Below are 18,077 nucleotides of genomic sequence, written 5' to 3' on the forward strand. Positions count from 1 at the left end.
ACTTCTCATCTTGGAGAGAATGGTTTCTGGGCTGGGTGCCAGGGGCTCACACCTGTCATTATAGATGATCAGGAGGCTGAATATGGAGGATCGTGGCTTGAAGTCAGTCTGGACAGAAAAGTCTGTGAGATTCTTATTTCCAAAATAACCAAAAGAGAGAAAGAGAGATAGAGTGATACATACAGAGAGAATTTTTATTGTCAAGGCTTCCAAAACATTTCCTGCTTTTCAATTTAATTAAAGCCACTTAAAAGATTTGAAACTTGGCAGAATAATGGTTATAGTATATATATTTCACCTACTACCAAAACACCAAACTACTTCCATTCAATTTGCCTCGGTCTTTATTGTCCTGTTACTTGTTGCCTGTTGGTGTGGTTACATTGCAGCACCAAGTGATTGCTATTTTGAATCCTGAAAATAAAAAGTGAGTCATACAGCCAATGAGCATGCAGTCACATGTGCTCACGCATGCATATCTTACACGGCCTATCACACTCAAGGGTGTCTGGTGGTGTTGAAGCACATAGTGACTTTTTGCTGTTTCTTTTCCACGGGAATCTTTGAAACATGGCGTGTCTGTCTGTTTGTCCTGTCCCGTTTTGCAGTCATCAGGGAAATCAGCCCTCTTCAGGGAGCTTTTGCTCAAGGTACAGTAAGGCACCGAGGTTTCCGGGAAGCCTGTGTTAGTGCAGTGAAGTAGCTGTATGCAGGAGCAGGAGCAAGTAAGGGTCTGGAGGCTGAGCCTGGTGGGGCTTGGCTTGGTGACTTTTCCAGGGATGTGAGGCCCCGTTTGGCTGAGATGCACACTCCCTCCTTCCGTCCCTCCTCAGGCACAAGTGCTCAACGGGGCCTTCCATCCCAACACCTAGGCCTTCCCCTGGAATTTATTAGCCTCTTCTCTTCGTCTGTTTCCATGCCATCCCAGCAGTTTTAATGGAGGCTCGTTTTTCATGAAAGCAGAGGGGTTTGGGTTTTTGTTGTTGTTGTTGTTTGAATGAGCTTCTGTTTTATGAGTCTGTCTGGAAGGGCTCGTGAGGGGACTCATTTCCACCGCTGGAAAGAGCACCATAAATTTTCATGAGACAAGACTTGGGGTTTCAGCGCTGCAGCCATGGTCGGCTCATCTCCGTGGCCCAGCTGCGGTTGGAGTGAAGGCCTCTATTCAAATCCAGCACGTAGGCAGGTTTTGCTTTGTGTTGTTGCGAAAGGAGGCTATTTGCCTGGGATCTTCCCATGATGTCATTGCCAGCGAAGAGGTCACAGCCCGCAGCACCAAGGGGAGGCTGCTCAGACCCAGGCTTAGGCTGTGGCATTTTGGCTCTTCCGCTCTGTCCCAGAAGTACCGGCCCCCAGGCTGGGGAAATGCTGGACTAACCCGGAATTTCTGAAAGAAAGTCAGTCTACCATTAATGTCCTTGCCTGGAGCCCTACTTTGAGATGGACCAGGTTCCCATCGACCCTGAACCAAGGGCACCCCACTGGGGTTGCAAATCAGCCAGGTGTTGGGGGCCAGTGGGGTGCCATTGGTCCAGGATAATAACAGCAGCTTGATACAGGAAGCCAAATCTGCCAGAAAGCAGATAAAGCCAAAGACAACTTCCATGGGAACCAAGAACACTGGGCACAGCGATGAGGGGAAGATGAGGTTGGGAGACGTGGGACTCCTGGGCCCTGCCCTCGCACTGCGCCCTTGCACTATGCCTTGCACTGCACCCTTGCACTGCACCCTTGCACTATGCCTTGCACTGTGCCCTCGCACTATGCCTTGCACTGCACCCTTGCACTGCACCCTTGCACTATGCCTTGCACTGTGCTCTCGCACTATGCCTTGCACTATACCCTCACACTGTGCCCTCACACTGCACCCTTGCACTGTGCCCATGCACTATGTCCTTACATGATGCCCTTGCACTATGCCTTGCACTATGCCTTGCACTATACCCTCACACTGTGCCCTTGCACTGTGCCCATGCACTATGTCCTTACATGATGCCCTTGCACTGTGCCCTTGCACTATGCCTTGCACTGCACCCTTGCACTATGCCTTGCACTATGCCTTGCACTATGCCTTACACTATGCCTTGCACTATGCCTTGCACTGCACCCTTGCACTATGCCTTGCACTATGCCTTGCACTATGCCTTACACTATGCTTTGCACTATGCCTTGCACTGCACCCTTGCACTGCACCCTTGCACTATGCCTTGCACTATGCCTTGCACTGTGCCTTGCACTGCACCCTTGCACTATGCCTTGCACTGCACCCTTGCACTATGCCTTGCACTATGCCTTGCACTGTGCCTTGCACTGCACCCTTGCACTATGCCTTGCACTGCACCCTTGCACTGCACCCTTGCACTATGCCTTGCACTATGCCTTGCACTGTGCCCTTGCACTGTGCATTTGCACTGCACCCTTGCACTGCACCCTTGCACTATGCCTTGCACTATGCCTTGCACTGTGCCTTGCACTGTGCATTTGCACTGTGCCCTTGCACTATGTCCTTACATGATGCCCTCGCACTGCGCCCTTGCACTATGCCTTGCATTGTGCCTTGCACTATGCCCTTGCACTGTGCATTTGCACTGTGCCCTTGCACTATGCCATTGCACTATGCCTTGCACTGTGCCCTTGCACTATGCCTTGCACTATGCCTTGCACTGCGCCCTTGCACTATGCCTTGCACTGTGCATTTGCACTGCCCCCTTGCACTATGCCTTGCACTGCACCCTTGCACTGCGCCCTTGCACTATGCTTTGCACTGTGCATTTGCACTATATCCTTGCACTATGCCTTGCACTGTGCCCTTGCACTATGCCTTGCACTGTGCCTTGCACTATGCCTTGCACTATGCCTGGCACTATGCCTTGCACTGTGCCCTTGCACTGTGCCCCTGGGAGCCCTTCTGCAGCCTGCCCTGGCCAGGGATGGTTGTTTGACATTGCATGGAGTAGTATTAACAGTGTTCGACAGGCAGACTGGTAGTGGGTAACTTTTTGTGTCTTTCAAACCCCTCACCTAGTTTGGAAAAACTCTCACCCCATTTCACCCCTTCAAGTCAAGTCTAGCAGGCCACGGGTATACCAAAGGAAGCTTCCTGTGGTGTGGGCAGCAGAAGGATGAGAGGATCTGCCCCCAGCGTCATGGAGACATGCACTGTGCTCACAACGCTGGCCCTCCGAGGGCCAGCTCCTGCTCCTGGGTGTGTGCTACCTGGGAGATGTCCCTGCCTGCCAAACCATGTTTTCCTTGCTGAGCAAGAGGAAAGCGTGTGGCTCAGAGGACCGGTACTTGCCTCTCTCCCTGCACTTTAGGGTTCCCAAAATGGGGGGCACAGAGCTAGGCGTCCTTCTATTCAAACACGTTACTACACCGAAGCTCTTTAGTTCCTGCACACACACATACACACACATGTGTGCACACATACTTCAGCGTAGTACTGTTTTCTCTGAATGCAGAAAAGGAATATATGCTTCGTATAACTGGACAAATGCAAAATCATTTCTAATTTAGACATTTTGACTGCCCTGAGGTATTTGTATATCTTAAAATGGTTCCTGATTCACTGAAGATGCTTTCATTCTCCTGATGTCCAGTTCATGACTTGTTTAGTTTACCAGATACTCTGAAAGATAAGCACTCTGATGTTCACCTGTGGAATAACTCTTTGTAGATGGAGAAGAGACACTGCACACAAGAGAAGGCCTTTACCTGAAGCACGGACATTAGCACTACTATAGACAAATGTGTCCCTACAGCGGCCTAGCAGGAAGGGCAGAGAGGTCCTGGCCTGGAGGCCGCCCTTCGCACTTCTGCCCTGGAATAAGAGAGAGCCCCAGAAACAGCCCCATGATGCCCATTTTGCATGGGAAAAAAAAGCCTACATTTTTCCATCTACCTCAAATCACGTTATTAGGAAATAATTCCCCCACAGAGAATTTTAATTCACCTCTTGGAAAGACCTGTAAAAGAAAAAAATAATGGAGCCATTTGGTATCGGGTCTGTTTGTGCATTTCATTTTTGCAGGGAATTCTCGCTGCTCTTCTACTCAAGTGCGCTTTGCTGTGTGACACTGCCCGTGAGAGGTGAGGGGGACCCCTGGGCCCTCTGTCTTCCTTCCCTGACCCAGAATGTCACCAGGGCTGGCTGAAGCACAGGCAAGAGCCCTCAGCCTTTCATATTTCCTAGATTCTGTAGCTTCACAGCCAAAAGCTGTTTTGTTTCTCAAAGGCTTAGAGCCCTGCACTTCCAACTAAACTTTATATGGTCTGCTAATTGCGTGCACATAAGAAAAGGTGAGCACGCAATTTCCTCTGGCTGTAATTTGAAATCCCACAATTACAGTCTCTCCTTGGCAAGCTGCAAGTATAAGAGAGTTGGCCAAGTGGAGGCATAGTCTATTGCTACAATGTTCCATTTTGTACTCCAAACAATTTTCACTGGCTTTGACTTTGTGGCTTAATGAAAGACTAATAATTCCAGAAATTCAAATTTAAGCACACTTAAAAAAAGAATTAACAACCCTGAGTAACAACAATCACTCACTCCCTTTGAAAATGCAGAATTCAACTAAATTAAGTTCACAGACTTTTTCTTGGACTTGTTTTAATTTGGCTTTCATGTTATAAGTCTAAATCTTGAAACATTTATACCTCTGGTTTCAGTTAAACCAGTAAAGAATTACTATATTAATAATTGCTACCCACTTTATTAACTACTACATATATCAAATCCTTTATTGTCAAGAAGAGAAAGCCCTCTAGCCCAAAATACTTTCGGCAAATAAGTCCCTAAGATATAATCGACTGGAACATAAGGTCTGATTTAGAACATGAATTAAAATTAAGAGCGCCACTACTATTTGCAAATCATTAAAGAGCTAACTTAGAAGATAGACCCTGTGATGAAATTTAAATAAGACCCACAGGAATTTAAGGCCTCACATTTGACATAAGCTTCAGAATTCTATGTGCAGATGGCCAAGCCCTTCAATATTGCTGTGCTATTTAATATAAACCTGAAATATCCAAGACAACAAACACAGAAGTATAAAGGAAATGGCACACTCAATTAAAAGCATTCACGAGCTGCCTCAAGAAGGAATAATTCAGGGGAAATCGTTGCCTTCTCATTCAATGATATCCAAACAGATCAATTCTGCAATTGAAATGGTCCCAAGACCTGGGAATGAGACCTGTCAGGTCGAAACGAAAGGCAGTTCCCCAGCACCTGCTCATCTGAGGCAGGGCAGTTTGCTGAAGCACATTGCTCTAGGCCAGCACCTGCTTGCACCAAGGTGAGGAAGGTTTGGTTCTTGTTCTTGAAGAAACGACTAAATCACCTGAAGAGGGGAAAGTGAGATCGTTTCTCAAAGAGGTATAGTTCAAGACAGACAGACTGTGAGCATCACCAGAGGGGATTGGTAAGCAAAGCACTGAGAACAGGAAGCATTTGCTTAGAGAAGAAAGCATTTGCTGTATGAGTCTATAAACTTACACTTGCTCTGTCCTTAGTATATTTGGGTAAGTGATTTAAAAAGTGTTTAAAGATTTATTTAAATTGTGCTTACTTATTTAACTAGACTTTTCTTTCCCCATTTGTAAAATTAGGTTAACTTTACAAAGTTAAGGAGCTGAATGGTGAATCTTGACATCTTCTAGTTCATTCTCTCAAAAAATTACAGATGGAGAGATTCATGTTCAGAGACATGGAGGAACTGGACAAGACCTTGTAGTACTATAAAGGGACAAGGAAGGAGGGAAGAAGAGAAAGAGGGAGGGAGGGAAAGGGAAAAGAAAGAAGCAGGGAAGGAAGGAAGGAAGGGAAGGAAGGAAGTAAAGTAGAGAGGAGATGAAGTAAGAAGAAGAGAGGAAAGGATAGAAGATAAGCTATAAAGGGGGAGAAAGGAAGGGAGAAAGGAAGGAAAAGAGGCAGAGAAGAGGAGGGAGGGAGGAGGGAAAGAAGAAGGAAGGAAGGAAGGAAGGAAGGAAGGAAGGAAGGAAGGATGGGAAGGAGGGAGGGGGGAGCAAGAAGAGGAGATGAGAACTTGGCTCCTATCCAGAATAGTTACAGACTCAGAGCTGGCTCTGTGAGCTCCCTGGTACTTGGTGCCTGCCCTGACTTCTCTCTCTGTTTCTTTCTGTTTGCTATTTGCATGTATCTGTCCCATTACTCAACAATAGTTGGGTTTTGTTGGTGTAGCCAGGAATGCATGCTGGTTCTCTCTGGCAGGAGGGAGGCCTCTGACTCCCTCATCCCTCTAGGAAGGACCCCCGGTGAGCTGGGATGGGCCACAGGGCACGCTGGCTCTGTCATTGCATCAGGGACGACGCAGCCTGTGTTGCTACAGCTGCCCTGAAGGGAGAGGGTGGGAGAGGAGGCACCATGCTGAGGGGACATGGCTCCCCCACAAAGACCCGGGTGTCCATGAAACCTGTCTCTGCTCCCCAACAAGCTTCCGAAGAGGAGGAAGCTGTGACCGCATCTCGCTGTGGGAACTGATGAGTTTCCACCAAGACACTTTGCCTGCCCCGGATAAGGTTCCGTGTGTAGTCCCAGAGCATGTGTTCAGAATAAAACAATAAAACTGTAGAGCAGAGCACGACTTCTGAGACCACAAACACTGCAGAGACTCGGGAGAGAGAGTGTGCACTACTGTGCATTCTGATGTTATGTGGTCGACATGAATGAAGCCGGGCCTGTGCGCTCAGCCAGCCCTCCCCTCCCCCCCCTCATGTCAGCTCGCAGCTCCAAGCATAGGGGACAGCATGGCAGCCGGACCCCACTGCCCTGTGGACGAGAGGGCTTAGGAACAAGGCATGTACAAGCAGAGGTCCATTTCTCCTGCACCCCTGGCTCAGCGGCACTCAGCATTCGCTGCAGCTCACCCACTGTAGTCCCTGAGACCCAGGTCACCAAACTCAGGCCAAAGCCCAGCAGATGTGCCCCAAACCTAGAGAAGGCATGGGACGCATTTCTTACCCACAAAAGCGGTGTCTGGTTATTGTCAGTGTTCCCGCTCCATCTATCCAAAGAGTCTCTCTCTTTCTTTGATGTTCTAAAGACAGGAACTTCTGTAGAGAACAAGAATTTCAACAAGTGCTGTGCTGCAGCCCTGTCCAAACACAGTGCATATGCGTGCGCGCGCGCGCACACACACACACACACACACACACACACACACACACACACACACACACACAATGTTAAAAAATTCATAGGGCCCTGGCAGTGCCTGACTCACTCACTTTGTGTCACAAATATGACCAGGAGACACAGGCAGCCAGCTTCCTAAGCAGCTTCCTGAACACAGTTTGTTCCAAGCAAATGGTATCCTATTCTGTTTCTAGAACTTTCAAGTGGAGTGAAGCTATCTGTCATGAATACTTCTAAGAATACGCTCCACGCCCTTGCATGGTCTGACATGGAGAGGGGATTGGCAGTTCCTGGTTTGCTGGGCGATGCTCTGGGACACGGACATGGTGGGTGAAGGACAGGCAGAGGCCGAGCAGCATGGTGATTGCACGTGATCGGCAAAGCACAGAGCACGCGGGACAGAGGGCGTTCGAGGCCACGCCACACGTCCCCGCTTCCACTTCTGGGACTGGCACAGACACCTTCGACTGTGCACAGATGTGGAGATAGGAAAAGGGCCGGAGGGAAGACAGCGGGCCTCTGGGGTCATAGTTTTTGGAGGAGAAGTCTCTGCATCCTTCACCACTGAGTCACAGAGCCACCAGAGGTGGAGCGGAAGTCCTCCAGGAAGCCGACGGGCTGGGGAGCGGCTCTGCTGCGCTCACTGGGGCCAGGCCGGCTCAGGTGTACCTCAGACTGAGAAGGAAGACCCGCCTCTGGGCCTGTGGCCAGGCCACGAGTCTGTGCTGCCTCTGTGCTCGTAGATGACACAGCCGACATTTCGGAGCTCAGGCCCGAGCCAGGGCAGCTCCAGGCCACCATGGAACTGCGGGGTCACCTCACCCCGCCAAAGCAGGCCAAGCTACCCTCGTTTCTTTTTGAACTGCACACGGCAAGAAGACGGAGGAGCTGACATCACAGCTAGGACTTCTTTCTAGTTCCAAACCCAAACCGTCAACCCCAGCTATCCGGTTTCCTAGAAAACCTGTCCTTTCCATGACTCGGGAGCTATGTCCTGCAAACGTGAGATATCTGACCGAAGAGCATTTGTGTCCATAGCCCCTGACTCCTGTTCCTCTCCCAGGGATACAAACATGGTGAGAAACGCCGTTGGAATCTGCTCGTGCACAGACCCCTTCCACCCGGAAGCTTCCGCTTACAATCTTTCTGGAGGTCACCAGCGTCCTAGCAGTACTGAAAGGGACGGACCGCTGAGCGTCCGAGCCCCGACTCTGCCTTCGCGAGCCTGGCCCTGAACTCCTGCCCACAGCTCCTGACAGAGGCAGTTTGCAGAGATGTGAGAAAACGCTTGCAACAGGGGTCCTGGGCCCTGGAAAGATGGGGGGTCGCGTCACACCCCCGTCACACGCGCAATCACCGGGAAAGCTGGGCAGCTTCTTGCAGACACCACATGGAAGGATAATTCAGTGAAAAGTGAATTTGAATGCATTTTAAAGATTTAAAATATGAAGAGGAGAGCCGTGAGGAACTCAAAGGCTACGGTGTATAGTATTCCCACCCAGTGTTCACCGAGCAGCTCTCCGTGAAGCACTGAGGACCCCAGAGCTCCCAGTTCTTTCCGCTCACTTGCCATCCGCTGCAAGTCAGCTTGGGTGGAGCCTCTGTGGAGGGGCCGGGGCCACAGGAAGTCCAGAAAGTCAGCGCTCAGCCTCACACGTTTTCAGAAGAGGGGCCCTTACTATCCCGAGAAGGTGAGTGAGGCCCTGTCTCCTTCAGGAAAGCCTGCCCCACCTGCAGCACAGCGGCTCCCCACAGCCAGACAGAAAGGCAGGCCAGGCCTCCCCCTCTCCAGGCTCCTGAAATAAATGCGCTCCACAAATACCCAAGAACACGTGGGTCTGACTCTAAAAATGGGAGTGTAATTACGTGTCTAAGGAAATAGCTAGATAGCTGTGCTTATAGGAATGACATCACTGAAAGCAAATAAAAGGAGGGAGAAAGTAAGAAAAGGAAGAAGGGAAAGAGGGAGAAGGAAGGAGAGAGAGAGAAAGGAAGGAAAAAATAGGCAAAGAAAGAAGGGAAAGAAGGAAGGAAAGGAAAAAGATAAAGGGAAAGAGGAAGAACGGAAGAGGGGGAAGAAGGAAGAAAGGAAGGCAGAGAAGGGAGGAAAAAGAAGAAAGCAAGGAAAGGAAGGATGGAGGCCTGTTGGAAGGAAAAAGAAAGGGAGGGAGAAAGGGAGGAAAGAAGAAAAGAAGGAAGGAAAAGGGATGGGATGGAAGGAATGAGGAAGGGTGGAAGGAAGGGAGGAAGAAGGGAGTGAAGGAAGGAAGGAAAGGAAGGGGAAAGAAGGAAGGGAGTAAAAAGGGAAGGAAGGAAAGAAGGAGGGAAGGAAGGTGGGAGGGAAAGAAGGAGAGAAGAATGGAGAGAGGGAGAGAAGGAGAGAGGAAGGAGGTAGCCTGAGCCCTGACTTTCCTCTCCAAAGCAAGGAGGGGCTTCTGTTCACCAAGTTCCCACTGGGAAAAGGCCACAGGGCTGCTGCCGTGGACCAGGGGGAGGGGTCACAGTCCGGAGAGCTGGGAATAGAACGTGAGCTGGTATCAGATCCCTGGGCGGCTCCCACCTCAGCCATTTTGTCCCATTTGCCACCTGCCTTTTCAAGTGTCGTCTCTGTTGGCTGAAATGATGACAACAACCTCATCGCAACCACACATCCTAATCTCATGTCCCTTGCCAGCCGAGGGCCCTGTGTCGGAGCTCACGGGGCATTCCCTCCCTCTGGAGCCAGGTCTGGGCCGAGCCTCTGGGCCCGACCCCGCCCGGGAGCCCTCGCAGGTGGCGGCCGCTCGGGATCTTCTGTTTACAAATCATTAATGAAGTGATTGTGGCTCTTTTCACTTGCTCACACGTTTGAACTGTGTGGAGTGACACATTTCTAAACAGGGGGACACAAGGGCAGGGAGAAGCCCACAACAGCCTCATTATGGAGGCCTCACAAATGCCGGCGGGGCTGGGGTTTATATTAACCCAATCAATTAAGGCTGGACGGGAAGGCCGGCCCCGGGCACTGGGAAAGCCGCGGTGGCAGCCTGGAGTTGCTAGGCGTGTGAGCCTGGCCCCCAAAGCGTCCCCTGCACCAGCGGTGCTTTCTTCCTGCATAATAAAAGGCCCTTTCAAAGCTGGCTGGCTGTACACAGCGCTGGAAGTCACTGCTTTCTCTGAATGAAATAAACGTCTCTTTTTCATTCCTCCAAGGTGGTGTGGGTCCCCGGTGGTGGGAGCTAGGCCCAGGCGCATACATTAGACCACACTGCTTCCTTTTGTGCTGTGTGCATCCTCTCCCTCCCAGCGCCGACACAGACTTTACAAGTCTCCATAAAGTGGGGGGCTCCTGCTACCCCCCCCAACAGCGCCTCTGAAGCCACCTTTGTCTTCCTGGTCTGTCTGGCCTGGGTGTGTGCTGCTCTGGGCCAGCAGATGCCAGCACCTCTTCTGGGCAGAGAGGGAGAGGAGAGTGGAGGACTGCCCTCATTCCGCTGACAAGTCTCAGGGACCAGCACATTGCCCAAGGCCACACGCCCGGCCCCGGGGAGACGCCGAGTCCTCCCCTAGACCAGCACTCAGGGCCTCCCTGTGGTGCCCGGCTTCCCACATTTAGCCCCAGCGGCCCCTGGGGTGTCCCAGCAGCAGGACACATTTCCACACAGCTCTGGAAGTGACCTGGAAGTGATGGGGCACGGACGGCCCCGTCACGCGTGCTGGGCTGCTGTGTGTTCAGCTGCAGCTTGACTTACATTCAACACCGCGTCACGGGTTGAGCAAGTGGTCAGGGGAGATTTAGGACTGTCCATAAACATCCAGACATAAAAGCCTCACTTCAAGCCACATTCTGACCCTTCTCAGGTGGCCTGACAATGCTTCATCCTAAGGCTAGAGCAAGTCTGTATGTGCCTGGAGTCCCAGGAGACTTCATGGCCAGGCCGCTGGTCCCTGGGGTGGGGGGTGGAGGACAGGAGGCCCAGAGCCCTTCCTTACAAGGTCCAGCTTGTCTCCCCGCCCCCTACTGCACCTAGCCCACATCACACCACTGCCCTGTCCAGTCTGAAGGCCAGGGTGCTGCCCGCCCCTCGGTGTTCCTGTCCACTGAGTCACCGTGCACTCCCAGCATCCAGGAACCGCGAGCACCAGCCAGGCCCCGCAGGGCGAGAAGAAGGCAGGCTTCTTCCAACCAGGCTCGTCTGCTTTTAAAATATACCAAAGGGATTCTTGGAGCTCTAAATTTTGGAGATTCTGTGAGGTTTTGAAGAGGGGAGAAGAGATTAATTTAGAAAATGTGTTAGGCAGTTCTGAGCATTCTCAGGAAGAACCCTTTCCCTCCACAAACAAAAAAAGATAACAACAAGTAAAAGGTACAAAATCACTGTACATTATGAAGGAAATACACAACTGCCTTAAATATGAAATCTTTAGGGATAAAATGCATGTGACAAGGATAGACCTATTACAAAGTTAGAAGTTTACACTCAAAAAAATACGGAACACACATACACCGGGCCTTTTAAAGTTAAAGTAATGAATGCACAGAGTCCTCTGGGAAGACCCCTCCATCCTGATCTGCATGTGTGTGTGTTCTCTGCAGACCCTCAGCATGGCTGCCTGGTATTAATGGGATGCCGCATTGTTCTCTGCATTTCATTAAGAGTAATATTGAAATGAAGCTCCGTGGTATACAGAGAGACGCTTCTCTGGCATGCATCACAGGACAGCGTTTAAATTCCTTGTAATGTATTGCTCGAATCAAACACTTGACATAACTTAACATCAGCCACGTTCTCGCAGCATGTAAGTTAATACCTGGGTGTAAGGTCACGTCTGTGTACATTCTGTAAAACAAATCACAGCACAGCAAACACAGTCCATATTGTTCCTTGCTGTCAGTCTGCACAATTGATATTGACGGCTGCAACCCTGTCCATCAATCGAGGCGGCCATCAATCTAGGATGTGTCAGGGGAGCCCAGTCAGTGCCCAGCACGGAGCCAAGGCTTTGTGGTCCGCACTGCACTGCTGGAAATAATCTGCGAGCATTCATACCTTCAGCCTCTGCTCACCTCAGGTGAAAAAAGAAAGCCTGCAGGTATGTATATACTTGCAGTGTTTCCAAGGAGGTTTTAACATTAAGACAAAGGCAAGGAGCAGAAAGCATTTCATATCCCAGGAGACTTAGCTTTCATTGGCCGATTAAACAGCAACCTAAAAGCATGTGATTTCCATTCTTTGTTATAGAAGAAGATATAGTTTGAGTATTTCCATTTAGTGAACATAGCTAGGAGTTTCCCCCTTCCTTTCTCAGCAAATAATTTCAATGTGTCGAATCTATACCACTTTGCTTCAACACAAAACACCTTAGAAGGCACAATCATGGATTGATGGGACCTTTGTGCTTGCTTTCATTGTGTCAGCCTGCTCAGGGTAAACAGGTATCAACATGGCCGGGCACCGGTGGTTCACACCTGCAATCCTAGCCACTCAGGAGGCTGAGATCTGAGGATCACGGTTCAAAGCCATCCCAGGTAGGAAAGTCTGTGAAACTCTTATCTCCAATAAACCACTGGAAAACTGCAAGTGGTGCTGTGGCTCAAGCGGTAGAGTGCTTGCCTTGAGCTAAGAGCTGAGGGACAGCGCCCAGGCCCAGAGTTCAAGCTCTACAAATGACACCCCCCACACACAAAAAAGTATCAGCACAGGAAGATGGAATTGGAGTAGGGGAAGAGGGAGGTTAGAGCTGTCCTTTCAAGCAGAGGAGGAGATCCCGTGGCTGCTGAATGGTGGTTCTGCAGGCAGCAAAGGTCAACAGAGAGGCTAGCAGAGGTTGTGTTCCTAATCATGCAGGCCCTCAATTTCCTTCCCACCTCCTGCCCATAGCCTGCTTCCCTTCTCCGTAAGACACCAACACTACCCCCTGAAGAGGCAGATCGAAAAACAGAAAAACAGAGATGCGATGAGCAGAAGTTCCAAGTGATGGAGACCATCCTCCTTCATCAACCACAGCAAAACATCCATCCAGATCCCACTTTCCTCGCCCACTCCCTCCATGCTGGGATCCCCTCCATCAACCACAACAAGATGTCCTCACCAGACTTCATCATCTCCCTTGTCTCCATCCTAGCCTGGAAAGGCCTTTTCTGATCCCTTTCTTAAATAGTCGTGGTGGGCCAAGATGTACCAGACACTTGAGGATAACCAGAGACCAGAATAATAGAGATGGCAAAAGAAAGGAGTTCAACTACCCCAGAACAGAGGACAGTGGGTCAAAGGAGACATGGGGTCCAAAAACCAAGAGCCAGATGCCATTGAAATGTGTTTATAAGCAAAGCGTATAACACATACAAATACACTTGTTTATATGCATGTAACTAGATTTTTTTAGACTAGGATAAGCAAATGCTGTGCAACAAATCTTTTATACATTGGGCCAAAAAGTGAGATGAACTTGGTAGAAAAGATGTGGTAAAGTTAGTAGCTACATCCTTACATTTCACAATCTGACCAACAAAGGCCAGAACAGAGACAGAGAGGCTAGGAAACTCTAATACTGAAAACCTGGTGGGATTAAATCTGACACCAAAATGGAAGTGTCCATTGACCTGTCAGTAGGAAGTGGAATTGAAAACCTAAGGACAATAAACAAATCAAATTCTTTTAATACACAACACCTTGTTACACAATTTTAGAGCTCTGGGAATGAAAAGATTATCTAATATTCCAGGTGTGGGGGCAGTAAAAAATGAGCATGAACGTAGATTTCTTCCCTGGAATCCTACCCACAGCTCTTCTCCTGACAGGTGTGAGGCAGAGAGGAAGTCACCCAAACTGGAGATTACCTCCTAGGAGCCATCTGTGCCTTTCACTCACGCTGCAGGAGGACCAGAAGAAATGAGCTAGGGGGAGAAGACAAGCACTCATGAGACAGAGGTTGTGCAGAAGCCAACGAGATGCCTTTGAGGCCTAGAATAGTCTGGGAAGCAGCCAGCCCTGGTGGGAGCAGGGAAGTAGGAGGTCCATGGAAAGGTCACAATGGAGAAATAATAGGAAAAATAACTTCGTTTGTTTGTTTTGTTTTTGTATAGGAAAATGATATTTGTTTTAAATCTTGACAATCTGGCACAAAAAAAGATGAAGGATGTGGAAACAAATCACTGGTGGTTTAAGTGAAAGCAAGAGAAAATGTACAGGAATCACAAATGCAATTATAGCAAAAAGTATACACGGGAAGAAGAGGGGTGAAGGGTGAGGGGGTGTGAACAAATAGTCAGTCCCGTACTTTCAAAGGGAAGAATGGAATAGTGGCATAATAGAAACTCTGATAATATCGAGGGCTGTTTCTAGATCTAATCACAGGTAGAAGAGGACAGGGAAATTCCTTATTTTGTAATAAGCTGTTATTACAAAAGATCTTGGTGAGCCATTTAACTTCGTGGCCCACGTGCACAAGTTATTTGGATAATTACATTACATGGAAGGCAGAATTAAATCTCAGTCTCTGCAGAACCCTGCGTGAGGCTGTGCAAGATTCCATTCAGCTACGAGTCCTCATCTCTGCCACCCAGGACCCCTTGGCATTAACAATGTACTGGCAGAGCTTGCAGAACGCCTGGCCAGTTACACCGCTCTTGGCCAGAGTCTCTGTTAGAGAACGCATTAAATTAGTCTGGAAAAGAAGCCCTTGGGTGGAGTCTGGGAGCCAGTGCTGTCTGGAGGCAAAGCAGGAGGTCTCTTCCAGGAAGCTCTCCTGGGTGGATCTCAATGTTTCTGTCCAAGGTTCCCATGGTACGAACTTGGTCTCCTGAACACTGTTCTCAGACCCCAACCCCCAGCTCCTGCAGTTAGGACCCTAATCCTCATCCGACGTCATATCCTCAATCTCTTCCATCCTGGCCAGACACCTGGTGAGCCAGGAGGCTCCTCGTGGGCACTCTAGAGAGTTCTGTCCTGCAGGCAAGGGTGAGAGGGTCCTATGTGGCAAGGTTACCTTCTCTGCTATAGGAGCACACTGACTGTCAGCCCTGAGTTCTCGTCGGGTGCTGTCCTATTGAAGAGATACCCCAACAGCACAGGCGGAGGCAACGTGGAGACTGGGGTTGTACTCCTCCTTTGCCTTTTTGTTTCTCAGGTTAGCACATCCAGATAAGAAAACCTTACAGCCAAATGCACACTCAGGAGCAGAGCAGAGGCTTGAGCTGAACTCGCTGGCCACGCATGGCCAGCATGGCCACAGATCACCCTCGCGTCGACAGGCAGCGCGGGCAGAGCTGGGAAGTAACTGAGATTGGCGTTGGTGTCAAACCAGGACCAGGCCTTCTGGCTATGCAAGAGCTAGCCCACCTGCCCCTTCCTCTTGGCCCCCAGGGAGATGGGATTTTACTTGTGACTCGTCTCTGGGATTGTACTTACACTAAGAGGGCTCCACAGACATTGGCCTGCTCATTCTCCCATGCTCCCATTTCCTTACAGCCTCAGCCCAGGAGGGAGGGCCCATGAGCACACACGGCACACACGGCCTCCCAAATCAGAAGCAGCGAAAGTGAAATCAGAGGCTGGTTTCCATTTACATTTTTAGAAGGGGGCTGCAAGGAGAACCTCCCGGAGCCTTCTAGAACACAGAAAGGGATTGTTACAGCCTCCCCACTGTGAGCCTGTCCTTGTCATAAGCCTTAGTAGCTGTCTTGGTGTTGGAGCGCTGAGAATTCCCAGCCACACTTGCTCAGTGAGTTTCCCTGATGCTGGCTCGATCTTCCAAGGGTGCCTGGCGGGGCCCCAGGCACTGTGCAGAAGAAATGGGGATGTGGGACAGGTCCACCACGGCCCTGAGCCATGAGATAAATATACACAGTGAAAGAGGCTAAAAAAAAGATTAAAAAATAAATGTGATATTATACACGTTTATTCTTGATCTTTATGTACTTCCATCCAATTTCTCTAAGAATGGCATTAGCCTAACTTTTATATTATTACTTATTTACTTCATCTCACAATACACATACTCAATTTCCAAATAAAAATATGCTTATGTTACTACTAAAAACAAGAGAACTGTTTTCCATTAGGATCTACATGCTTTACGAACTATCCAATGGTACTCACAGTCAAAATTAGTTCACTTATTTATCAGTTGTAGTGGGCTGGAATAATTCTGTCCTCTGTGTGCTTGTGGAAGGTAGTTGTCACTCAGTGAGGGTCATTAATGCCCTTGTTACTGAAATATAAATCACCTGGCAGATTATGTCATATGACCTGGCCATTGTCTAATTTGTGGCAATATACATTTGCTTTTTAAAATTTAATAATACAAATTATTGTTTCCTTGTCAAGTTGTAAAATTTGTAAATTAATTCTAATAAACCTTCCAGGTTAGAGTGTTGTGTAAAATGTCTTGTTCACAATGACAACCAACTAAAGGGTTTTTGTAAATCACTCCAATGTAGAGTTTGCATTAAATAGAATGGCAATTAGTGAAAAGTAGAAAGAAAAAAAACATGCTATATGAAAACCATAATCTCAGTAACAATTAAATTCTATTCTAGCTCAATTGATGAGTGGATTATCTCCCCTGGACTTAAGGAAAGTAGAGGTGATAAAATGGGAATTCTTACATGAAACAGATTTTGATTCTGTCTTCAATTCCCTATGTATGACTTTTCAGTGCTCTCTCTCTCTCTCTCTCTCTCTCTCTCTCTCTCTCTCTCTGTCTCTCTCTCTCTCTCTTTCTCTCTCTCTGTATGTTTTCTGTTCTGAGCTACAAGGACTTGACTGTGATTAGTCTTAAAGCCAACTCTTGCAAGGCTGATGAAGCTAACCTGTAGGTCTTCTCGGTGGAGCAAGCAACGCTCCAATGGCAGCCGTGCTATGGAGACACTCGTGTATGTGGCTCTCCGCTTTTAGGAATAAAAGTTTTGTTCTGAGTGTTTTCCCAAGTAGCAGTGAATGCCTCTGAAATATTTAGAAATTGGAGAGTCAATAATTCTTTTCAAATAACAAAAAATTGGAATGTGCCAACTCTGATATTGTGTAATATCTGATTTTTGTTGGGAATTTTACCAATATTTTTAATAAACTTGAGACTGTGTGGCTACGATAGTTTTCAACCATCCTCAGTTTGGTAATTATTTCATGCATTTGGCCTAGAGACTCCAAGATCGACATTAAGGTGCATTGCTTCACTCCGATGGCCTTCCCCAATGTGTTCGGCCTGCTGTAAAATTAAGGATCTAGTGTTTTTCCCCTCCTTCCTCATTGCTCCAAACTCCATCAGTTGTTACTGAGCGCCCCATAACTGTGTTTCCAACAAAGATTACACAGATATTTCTGTCCAGCTACATGTCCTGCAGGGCTGTTCTGCGGTCTTCCGATCAGTAAAAATGTAATAACATTTTCACATAGTCAATATTTAATTCCGTAAATGCAACTGGTAGTTGTAATCTAGGTTATTAACCACACGGTGATTTATGGCAGAGGGCAGACGGTGGCAGAGCGGAGCGGCAGGAAAGTCCTCTGGTGACAATAAAAAGGTTATAAATTTCATAGCTCTGCCTGAGAAATGTATTTATATCCTATATTAAGAATAGCTTTTTATAAATTTTAATGATCCATGTTATTAATGGAGTTGTCATCATTGCCTATGCGAGACTACAGGCCTTGTTTCTTTTCCCTCTATTTTCCATCAGTTGAAGGTCTTGGGGAAAAAAAAAAGAGCTCTTATTAGCTATTTGCCAAAAAAATCTTGAAGAGTTATAAGCCTATCATTGTTCCTTGCACTACCAAGCCCATGAGCAGTAGTTTGCATAAAGTTTTATGAGCAAGGCACAGGTTGGGCTAATTGGATAGCACACAATTGGCACTCTATCATGTCTACAAAGGCTGAGTCAAGATGCGAAAATAAAGCCAGCTATATCAAGAAGAGAAATCTGTGCCCTTCCCTTTGG

The 18,077-nt window shown here is 48.4% G+C and overlaps 1 long non-coding RNA gene across 1 annotated transcript; it reads right to left on the reverse strand.

The window, feature by feature from the left end:
* Positions 1 to 227: 227 nt before the first annotated feature.
* On the reverse strand, positions 228 to 15,702 carry LOC138841408 (uncharacterized). Its single transcript, XR_011376416.1, has 3 exons — positions 15,550 to 15,702; positions 6,986 to 7,077; positions 228 to 1,387 (listed from the first exon to the last, which is right to left on the reverse strand). It is a non-coding gene; the product is annotated as an uncharacterized lncRNA (long non-coding RNA).
* Between the last annotated feature and the right edge of the window lie 2,375 nt (positions 15,703 to 18,077).

The sequence above is a fragment of the Dipodomys merriami genome, unplaced genomic scaffold (assembly GCF_024711535.1).
Source record: "Dipodomys merriami isolate MVZ:Mamm:240054 unplaced genomic scaffold, mDipMer1.0.p SCAF_32, whole genome shotgun sequence".
Lineage (NCBI taxonomy): Eukaryota > Metazoa > Chordata > Mammalia > Rodentia > Heteromyidae > Dipodomys > Dipodomys merriami.